Here is an 11,558-nt window from a genome sequence, read left to right on the forward strand (position 1 = left end):
TAAAGATCAGAGACAGTTTCAGTGGCAGCGGTCATCATACTATCATATTGGCTCTAAACTCCGATGCAGTCAAAGAAATCAAATATCAGATAAGACAAATGATTGGCTACATTGGAAATTTCACATTGATTGAGCTGAAAGAAGTTTGAAATTGATAGGGTAGGTAGGTAGGAAAGTGCAAATAAGCTCAAGGTTGACTGAGCAATTTTTTTTTTAGTAGATATAGATTTCTTTCTCCTGCAGTCATCATCAAGCTTAAGCCCGAGGTGAAGGCCCAAGAAGCTTGAAGAAGATGTTTGTCAAATAAATTTTTGTTTATCATAAGAGGATAAGGCACTGGACCTGCGAGTTCTTAGTGTACCACAAGGGCACACTATCCCAAGTGGAGCCACTGTTATCACTGAAAATTCTGTTGCCAAAATTGCTCAGACTAGCTTAAGGACAAAGTGTTTCCGCAGCGCATAGATCCCTTTAGCAGTTTCGCAGCGCAACATGTTTAGGTGGTTTCGTAGCGCATAATTCATATTTTGCACTGGCTGCGCTACGAAATTGGGGATTCGCTGATCTGCGACATCTTCGCTGGCGGGCTCGATCTTAGCTTCTTCTTCTTGGTGTTTTTGTTCTTCTTCTTTAGGGGGTTTTTTCTATCTTGAAAATGTATATAGAATGGTTGCTTTAGCTCTTACTCCTGCTGTAAAGATATACTCTCTTCTTCATGATATACTATCTCCCGAGGCACAATTAACATTATGCAGCTATTTCCAGGCTGCTGCTAGGAAGAGATCTAAAAGACACATGGCAGAGACAGATGAGTTTGTGACAAATAGCAATGAAGGTGTTTTGATGGATGCATTAACTGTTTCAACAACGTATTTGAAAATGAAGGCATTGTGCATGAATATTTGTAATGAACTACGCACTGATATTGAGATCCACAATCAACATATACTCCCAAGCTCTCTAGATCTTCCAAATATTTGTGCTCCCATATACAGTGTGGATCTTTGCAATCGACTACGGGCATTTCTTGTTGCATGCCCACCATCAGGCCTTTCTCCGCCTGTGGCAGATCTTGTTATTGCAACAGCGGATTTTCAGAGAGATCTAGCTAACTGGAATATCTGTCCGGTAATGGGAGGGGTTGATGCAAAGGAGTCGTTTCACTTATACATAATCCTGTGGATTCAGGGCAAACGGCTTTCATTGCTTGATTCCTGTAAGCTTGATAAGATCCGTTGGACAGGTGTCACAACACCACATTTAACAATACCATTTGTCGAGAAGATGTATGAACGCATTAAGGAGACTTTAAATGAATATGCAATCATTCTTTGCCGCTGGCCCGAGTATACATTTTCTCTAGAGACTGCAAAAGAACGAGAGCTTGCGGCCATTTTGAAGCGTATCGTTTATAAGTTTCCGGGGACATTTTTCAATGGGAAAGCGCACGCTATAACCGGCTTTTGCAAGGTCGGCATGATTTGTTTTTTTTGAGACGGCGGCCACTTTATTGTCCCTCCTCAGTACCGGAGATTGTGTCTTCTACCGGCAGTTCTTTTTGGATGCCATGTTGGCATGAGAGCAGGTCGCGATGGTGTGGATTATGGTGTTTCCTTTGATGTCGAAAGCGGTGTCCAAGTCGATTGGGAGAATTCAAACTTCTGAATGAACAATTCCTTGCTCTGTATTTCCAGCGATGGGTTCATAACATTTTTTTGGGCATTAGTTTAAAACCGGGATCTCAGAAAACTTAGGGAAAGGAATAATATGAAGCAGAATCACCAGATAACGGGGCTTTTATATATGCTGCCCGGAATTTTTTATGATATGTCCTTAAGAAAGTTGGATGCGCTGCAAGGATTTTAAGCTCATTATTTCTATGGAACGATTTCGCATTGATCAGTTTTCTGATATGGTTTTAAGGGTCAGAAGGGATTAACTTTAATTTGTACAAGGAGTTTGCATGCGGGTCCTGCTAATAGCGGTTTGTGGAGTTTGACTTATTCTGTGTTTGGTGCTATTACTGTTGCATCCACCCTTGCCTCTGGATCGGTGCTCATACCTTCTCGACAGCAACGGGTGGTTCTGCAAGAGCCGTCAACAGACGCTACATCAGCGACTGTGTACCATTGAAAACACGCTTAAAGGCCTCTGCTGCATTTGTAAGTGCCAGTGCACTAGGAATGACTGCTGGACCTGCTTTTGCTGGAATCCTCCAGATTAATAAGTCATTTTTTGGAATTACTCTTAATGAAAATACACTGCCTGGCTGGGTAATGGCAGCAGCATGGTTTGTATATCTTTTGTGGCTTTGGATATCATTTAAAGAACCTTCCCACGAGGATGAAGAAGATCACACTGGCGAGGCTAGCAGTGGAGGACAAGCAGAGGAAGATGCTGTTAAGGATGGGTTGACCCAACCTCTTCTTTTAAGCTCACGGACTTCGGAAAAATTTATAGATGAGGAGGTTGAGCTAGAAATTGATGACAGTGTAGAGTCTTCAGAAGACAGTCGAAAACCTGCAAGTTCAATTGTTGAGGCATATAAATTAGTCACGCCACCTGTAAAGGTGCAAGTTTTGATATATTTTATGCTCAAGTATGCAATGGAGATATTGTTTTCTGAGTCGAGTGTTGTCACAGCATACTACTTCAATTGGACTACCAGCTCAGTTGCAATATTCCTTGCATTGCTTGGATTAACACTTTTACCAGTCAATGTTGTTGTTGGCAACTATATCAGCAACATGTTTGAGGACAGGCAAATTTTATTTGCTGCTGAAGTGTTTACATGCGTTGGTATCCTGCTAAGCTTCAATATAATATTCCCCTACTCAGTTGCACAGTATGTGAGTGGAGCATTTATCACATTTGTATCTGCAGAAGTTCTTGAAGGTGTGAACCTTTTCTTATTATCAAAGGTCATGTCCTCAAGGTTAGCACGAGGGACCTACAACGGTGGTTTGCTGTCCACAGAAGCTGGAACATTGGCTCGAGTGCTTGCAGATGGTACAATAACATAAGCAGGTTACCTGGGGCAGGGTTTACTTCTGAATGTAACACTGCTGTCTACATTGATCATTGGAGTTATTTCACTCATCGCAACTGGCTACACTTACAATTTTCTCTACTAGTAATTTATACTTTCATTCTTTCTGAAATCAAGTTGGCCTGTTTTCAGTTATGTAACTATAGCTGACATGCCAGAATATTTCAAATTTGCTGGCGGGGAAGATCACATTCAGTGTCTCAAAAATGATTGCCATGATGTTTGCGCGGGGGAGTGTCCACTTCCTAGAGAATTGGATGTTTTAATGGTCAACTCTGTATCCAATCTTGTGTCACACCTGGAAAGTTCAAGGGCTGAATGCTTGCAACGGGAGACTGGCTCCTTGGATGAAGAGGAAATCTATTTAGAAGCTAATATTGAAGATTTGAGTTTTTCTGTTCAAGTCTCTGCTCAAGAAGTGAAGTTCAATACAATGGTGAAATAATTTGAAATCTTTGAATACCTTCTTGATAAAAGTGGAAAAGGCACAGAGTTTAGCTTGTCAAATTGAGGAGAGTTGGTGAAAAAAGCAGAAATGCCTGTGACAGATATTTTCCCTTTGTTTTCTACTAACACAGAAGACTGATCAAGAACTAGCTTTTCTGCGGGAATGTGATGAGGTGTGGAATGTCTATGGTGTGCTCAACTATCTACAGGCTCTTGTTGAGAAGTCTGTGATCATCCAGATCCTAGAGGAAGAGAAAGAAGGTAATTTAACATTTACTGCAATTGATGGATATGACTACAAGGGAGGAAGCAATGTTCTGAAGGTTCTGGGATACTTTAGTATTATTGGTCTACTTCGTGTACATTGCCTTCTTGGAGATTATTACAGTGGACTCAAGTGCTTGGCACCTATAGATGTTAACCAGACAGGTGTCTACAATTCAGTGATTGGAAGCTATATCACAACTATTTATTATTATGGATTCGCCAACCTTATGTTGAGAAGGACCGACAAACAGGGGCAGTTTCCTATGTTCAGGGGATTGGAGAACATGTGACATTGAAGACAAACATGAAGCATTAAAGGTCCATCACAGCCACCGCCAGAAGGGAACCAGATGTCAGAGAATGAACCTGTTTTCTCTTTTTTCTCGTAGGAGTACTACCTTGATTGTAATAAATGCTATTCAGCATGATGACAAATTAGAATCCTAATTGTTATAGGATTCTAGAGCTGTCAATTAACAGTCTGTTGTATTAATTAGTTAGTTTCAAATGTTAGTAGGTGTCATCACAGGCAGAATTGGAGTTCCCCTCACGCTGGAGGAGGAACCTCAGTTAGGCAGAAGAACTTTATAAATCGCTGAAACAGAAATAGACAAAGGGTTGGATATTTGAGAAAACAGAGTGTTATTTTGGCTTGTGTACAAACTCATTTTCAGTAATACAAGTGACTGCTTTTCTTCTCAAGATTCATACAGTGTTTCAAATGCTCAAGATATGTGGTTTTGTTTTATCCTTTATGTTTTTACAGTTGTATAGATACACAATCACTCAGAATTCACTTTGCTGCTCTGACTTCCTGTGTGTATTTATAAGCTGAGGTTTTTATGAGATGTGTTTTGAGTATTTAAACATTACATGCCCTGACTTCTATGAATGAGTAGTGTTATAGTTTACTGAAGGATGATTAACTCCATAAGCCCAATGGAAGTTTTTGTAATGTCTGTCCAGCCAACATATTTGTTAAATTTACTTTGCAAGAGTTAGCCATCTCATCAATAGCCAAAATCAATAACCTTTTGAGAGAGCCCTCTCAGGCTAAGGAGGCTAAGCCTTAGTCAAAAGTCTAGTTTGAAACAGTTACACAGAGTCTACCTGGTCAGCAGCCTTCCAGTGCTTGATTTTGTGATAACATTTTAAACATATATTTTGGTGCGTCTGCCGGGAGCCTGAAGATTATTCATTCCCGAAATTATGAAGCTGAACTTCTGAAGGTAGCAGGAGCTCAGAAGGTTTTTGAGGCTACAAAACTACCTTGGCGACTCCATTGTTGAAGAATTCGAAATTCATAGGTTCATGGTGATTCCACTGGAGTTATGAAGTACCCAGATGCTACCATTCTTATTTCAAGGTATGCATGCATAGATTTTTCAAGAATTCATGGTTTCCCAAATCATTTTCCCAAGGATGCATATTTTCTAAGGAATGGTCCAAAATTCAACGGAGAAGATTTGAGTTTAACTTTGAAGCATATATCAGATTTTTGTGAATTTTCAGAGCTTCTTAGAGTTAAACATGAGGATGTTTGCATTATGTTATTCTATGATTCACTTCAAGGGAAATGTAAACAATGGATTGAAAGTTTTCCTATCAAATCCGTTAAGTCATTTCAAGACTTATGGCTTATGTTTTTGGAGGAATGGATAGATAGGTCAGAGGTGGTGGCAAACTCTCATTCAGATGGCTAACTCTTATAAGACACATGAAAAATATGCTGGCTGGACAACATTGAATTTAGTCCCATTGGGCTTATGGAGTCTCTTATATCTCAGTAAACAATAACACTATCTTTTCATAGAAATCAGGGCACTTAACATCTAAATGTTCAAACATAACTTTGAAACCACAGTTTGCCAAGGCATACAGGAAGTCAGAGCATGATCCATGAGTTCTGAGTGATTATGCATTAACAAAACTGTAAAAGAACCTTAAAGAAAGAATACCATCACACATTTGAACAAGAAAATCCATTGTGAATCCTGAGAAGAAAACACAGTCATTTGCATTACTGAAATTTGTTTATACATAAACCAAAACGGTCTTCTCCAAAACATCCAACCCCTTGTTTATTTCTGTTTCAGCTATTTATAAATTTCTTCTATTTATAAAGGTTTTAGTGATTGATTTAAGTGAATATATGAACAAGCTTTGTACTCCGGTCTTTCATTTTCATTTGCATTATGAAGATCAAGTATATTATGAGTTGATGTGGTCATCTCACTACCATGGTTATTTTGAGGTTGAATGCAGTCAAGAGCCTCCAATATCAGAGAAGACAATTGATTGGCTTTATTGGAAATATCATGTTGCTTGAGCTACAAGTGGAGCTTGCAGCTGATAGGGTAGGTAGGTAGGAAAGTGCAAATAAGCTCAAGGTGACTGAGCATTTTTTTTTTTTTTTCAGTAGATATAGTTTTCTTTCTCCTACAGTGATCATCCAGCTAAAGCCTGAGGTGAAGGCCCAAGGAACTTAAAGAAGATGTTTGTCAAATAAGTTTTATAAGGCACTGGACCTGCGAGTTCTTAGTGTACCACAAGGGCACACTATCCCAAGTGGAGCCACTGTTATCACTAAAAATTCTGTTGCCAAAATGGCTCAGACTAGCTTAAGGACAAAGTGTTTTCGCAGCGCAACAATCCTTTAGCAGTTTCGCAGCGCAACCTGTTTTAGTGATTTCGTAGCGAAAAACACCGACTTTGCACTGGCTGCGCTACGAAATTGGGGAATTGTTCAAATCCATAGCCAATATCTCACCCATATCACCTTTGTCTCCTATGGGTTCTGTGGGAATATGATATATGCATAGAAAAGCCTGTTTCTGCAAATTGATGGTGAAGTTTGTAATTCATTTGAGTTATGGCTACAGGCTTGCTTGCCTTCTAGTGAGAAGTTTAAAGCTTGTTAACCAGGATAAAAGTCCTCAATCAGTTCCACTGTCAATGACAGCTGAGGTTAATAGAAAGGTGGCTTTTGAATAAGGTGCCAATCATAAGAAGGAAAGCATATCAAGATTTAGAAGATGTTGGTCGTGGTATAGTGCCTTAGAAGATGCATCATTGGAAAGAGAGGATTTTCAGACTTCTGCAAGTGATTACTTGAGAGCTCTTTCTATATTAGAACGCTTGGAAGAACCAAACAGTCGTCATATTTCACAAATATGTTTTAAGATATGTTTGGCTCTACAGATGCAAAACAAGATCCTAGATGCACTAAGCTATTTAAGATCCCAACTTGTATACAAATGAAGCTGAGACATCCAAAGGTGAAAGTTCTGGCAAATATGCACAGACAAATAATGTTCCCGAGGGAGATCTCCATACTGGTACACTGGCTACAACTGCCATGGATGATGAGGTTGATGTGCTTAAAGGTCTAATGTTAGATCTTTCAGATAAGATTGAAGATATCAAAGCGATGATGTCAGCTCCACCGTTGTCTGAGGTTCTTCAGGCTCTTTATGATGATAAGAACGCTTCTGAGGATAAAAATGCTTGTATAAGTGTGAATTCCTCTCATGAAGTAGAAGCTACGACAAACAAGGGTTTTAATCAGCCTAGTCTACCAGCAGTCCCTTCCAGTGGTAATGTAACGCATCTTGGTGTGGTTGGGAGAGGTGTGAAACGTGCAACACTGGTTCCAGTTGATGTCTGCCTTGAGTCTGTCCCTGAAATGGGATATGATGCACTTTCAGAAGTACCGCGTGGAGAGGTGACATTGGGGAGTGGCACGCGAATGGAGCACTAAAAATCATTGATAGAAAAAAAATATATTTAAGCTTTCACAAGGAGAATATGTTGCAGTGGAAAATCTCAAGAATGTGTATGGCCAGTGTTCTGCTATTGATTCGATTTGGGTTTACGGAAATAGCTTCGAATCTTGTCTAGTTGCTGTTGTTATACCTAATCAAAGAGCACTTGAAAGTTGGGCCACAAATAATGGACAAACTGGAGATTTTACTGCATTGTGCCAAAATCCCAAGGCAAAAGAATACATTTTGAATGAACTTAGTGCAGTTGCTAAAAGTAGCAAGTTAAAGGGTTTCGAGTGTAACTTTAGTTGACCGACTACTGCCCTCCAATTTGCAGGCAATGCACAGAATCGAATGTTGAATAGCTGGTAGTATTTGACAAAAGGTTTCTCCTAGGAAAGCTCTCTCGTCCGCACAATGAATGAAATGCATTAGTTTAGAGATTTTTCTGCTGATGAATTTCATTTAACTGTAATGTCATCCGCTCCAGGATTTGCAAGAATTTCAAGCATGAATGTTATGAGCATTGATAAGTTATTTGTGAGCAAGGTGGCAGAGCAGTTAAAATCTCAGGGGAAATTGAAATTGTTTAAAACAGTTTCGCAGCGCGCTACGAAACTGCGAAACTGCTGTAGGTGTTGTTTTTAAAACGCAGGCAAACAGTTTGATGGGAGAATCAGAAATTTGCAAAGGGAACACCTCAGTGACATGAAAGGGATCAAAGGAAGCTGCTACAGCCATTCAACATTTGCCAGGTGTACCTTTAACAAAAGGTGAAATCTTTTAACCTAAGTTTAAGATTTTTGGTTATAAAGCCACTTTATTCTCGGTGATTAGGGTTTGGAGAAGAGCTGCATACGAAAAGTTTTGGTTGGCACACCTGTCTACCAAGGAAGCCTCCAGCATATCAGGAGCATGGTGTTACCCTATTCTCTTGGGTTATTAAAGAATTAAAGTATCCACTGCTGCATACTCGGTGATGGGGGACCAGAACCGAAAATTTAGGGATATTTTCAGCCAATACAGAACAGATCAAAGCCTTCGGTATTCAAAGCTAGCATGGGACATTAATTGCCCATCTTATGCCATCTCATGCCATCTCAGCTGAACGAAGAGAAAGCTAGGTGTCAAAGCTGCAAGGAGGAATCAATTTATGAAGAAGATAGAGTTAGAGTTATGGTTGGTTTAGGACTCTTAAACACTACAGTTAGTTCCTTATTGAATTTATGAGTTTGTTAAAAGCAAATAGGTGTAATTAGTGGCAATCATCGAGCTCCCCTCATGCTGGAGGTAGAAGCTCTAAGTAGTTAGAAGTATGTGTCTATATAGAGGGGAATGATCTATGTAATAAGGGTTGGATATTTTGAAGACTGTTTTGGCTTGTGTGTAAACAGAGTTTTAGTAATACAGAGGACTGTTTTTCTTCTCAGGATTCACAATGGATCTTCTTGTTCAAATGTGTGATGGTATATTTTCTTTAATGTTCTTTTACAGTTTGGTAAATGCATAATCACTCAGAACTCATGGATCATGCTCTGACTTCCTGTATGCCTTTGCAAACTGTGGTTTCATGTAAGTTATGTTTGAACATTTAGATGTTAAGTGCCCTAATTTCTATGAAAGATAGTGTTATTGTTTACTAAGATATGAGTGACTCCATAAGCCCAATGGGAATCAATTTAATGTTTGTCCAGCCAGCATACTTTTCATGTGTCTTATAAGAGTTAGCCATCTTGTCATTAGTCAACATTCATAACCTTTGAGAGAGCCCTCTCACACTAAGGAGGCTAAGCCTTAGTCAAAAGCCTGGTTTGAAATAGTTACACAGAGTCTTACTGATTGGCAGCCTTCAGTGCTTGATTTTGTGATAACAACTTCCATGAAGATTGATGCACCTATATGATGATAGATTTACTGCCCACTTCTTAAAAGAAGTGTTTACAAATGGCTTGACTTGTAGATTGAGCTGGCCCGACTTGTGATTTGAACCCTAGAAAATGGCAAATGAAAAATATCATTAATGAAATTAGTACCTAACATAGATGAAATGCATATACATTTCAAGGATTACTGCCAAAACAGTGCGAAAACGATGCAGAGAAATCCTAAACAACCGCAAGCCCAAAAATAAAATAAAGATGAACTTCAAAGCCTGTCAAATTAAACTGCACCTCAAAAGCTGTAGCAGTTCACTGCTATGAAACTGTAATGTATAAAAGCAAAGACAAACTGTAACGTATCAAGCTAAAGACAGAGTTTTTAAAAAGACACTTGTAATTAAAGACATAGTTTTTAAAAAGACACTTGTAACTAAAGACAGAGTTTTTAAAAAGACACTTGTAACGCATGCAAAAAAAAATGTATAATACAAAAATATATTTCAAACACATAAACTCCTGTGGGCCCACAATTTTACCACCTGCTTTCCTCTCGTCCTTTTTGCATACCCAATGTCTTTACCTATGTCTCTTTTGCATGTCCAACATGTCTACCTCCTAGCTAACCAATTCACTTGCATCCACCCAAATGATTGAATCTCCTTCTAGAGTCTTTCTAAAACTGTCTTTCTACAATAACTGGTACTTTGGCCATTGTAGCCCGCTCCCGTTGTTGAGAATCAAAAACCCTCACTCGTCGGTATGAGCACGAGCCTAAACCTCCTAAACCTTAGTGTCGCATGGTTCGAGTCCTGCTATGTCCAACATGCCTTGGAGCTAGTATGCACAAAGGAAAATAGCTCCTGGAAGAGCCTTATTGTGCAGGTTCGACTCCTGCCAATGGAAAATGGGTTGATACCGTCATTTGGCTAGGCATGATGCCAGCTTCCCGCGGAAAAGAAAGTAACCCCTATTAGCCTGGCCCTCTCCACATTGGTTAACAAGGGTTGACCTATGTCATTTCAATCAAGTTTCGGCAAAGCGCCTGAACTCTAGGAACTTTGAGAAAAGCATGACCTCAGTGAGGCAACACTCTGTTAGACCTAATTCCCTCCTAATTAGAGCTAGGGTGTCGGCCCTATCTCAAACAGATCTAGAGACAGACATGTGCTTACTCTGTTAGACCTAATTCCCTCCTAATTAGAGCTAGGGTGTCGGCCCTATCTCAAACAGATCTAGAGACAGACATGTGCTTCGGCTACACTATGAAGATTTCTCTTTCCTTTTTCCGGTATGCAAGAAAGCCCTCTGCCCGGGTAAGCTCGGATTACCTCAGCTCAGATTTAGCGGATTTAGCGGATTGGCGTATTTGTCTTGGGGGAGCTCAGCGACTTGCGCGGCATTTAGGGTTACACTATAGCCAGTACAGTGATTTGTCAGGCTTTAACCATGGCCTGCTTGCAATTCCATCTCTCCATCAGCAGCGGATTGGCGTATTTGTCTTGGGGGAGCTCAGTGACTTGCGCGACATTTTGTTGGCATTATGAGACAAGTGTTGTCCTTGATGGCAAACCACACTGATGACAAATCATAGTGCAGAAGGTCAGCAGCAAGGAATTGATGATCAGACTATAAGAAGAAGAGAAAGTTCATACACGCAGGTTTGTTAAGCCCAAGTCGCGTGTACACGCTGGTTGGCTTCAGCAAAAGCGCGTGTATGTGGAAAAGTACCTTTGGTCCATGGCGGTTATTCCTTGAAAGTTGTGCCTATGGTTTTGGACCTTGGCGTCTCGGCGGACGTGTTGATCCCTAGTTTTGAAGTTGATGGTATTGGATTTCTATGGTTTTGGCTCTTGGTATTGAACAAGGCCTAAGGCTATATAAAGGGAAGGAAATCATTAGGCAAGAGTATCTGAAATGTCTTGAATATCTGATGAAGCATTAGATCCAGTATGCAGGGTTATGGGTTGATGATGCATTGCTTGATCTGAGCTAAGGAGAGATCTCACCGGTTGATGGAGAACAAGATCTAAGGAGAGATCGGGATCAAATGGTTTGAAATGAACTATCTTTATGATGCTTATTCTAGATCTACATACTGACGCATGTATTGTTCTATAAGTGTTATGAGTATGTCTGATGTCTGGTACAGCT

General features: G+C 39.9%; 1 pseudogene; it reads left to right on the plus strand.

Annotated features, from left to right (window-relative positions):
* The first annotated feature begins 666 nt into the window (after positions 1-666).
* On the plus strand, positions 667-3,175 carry LOC149166927 (SPX domain-containing membrane protein At4g22990 pseudogene; annotated as a pseudogene).
* Positions 3,176-11,558: the final 8,383 nt, after the last annotated feature.

Source organism: Pinus tabuliformis, chromosome 5_1, assembly GCF_031772625.1.
Source record: "Pinus tabuliformis cultivar Carrire ecotype Pingquan chromosome 5_1, CPIR1, whole genome shotgun sequence".
Classification (NCBI taxonomy): Eukaryota; Viridiplantae; Streptophyta; class Pinopsida; order Pinales; family Pinaceae; genus Pinus; species Pinus tabuliformis.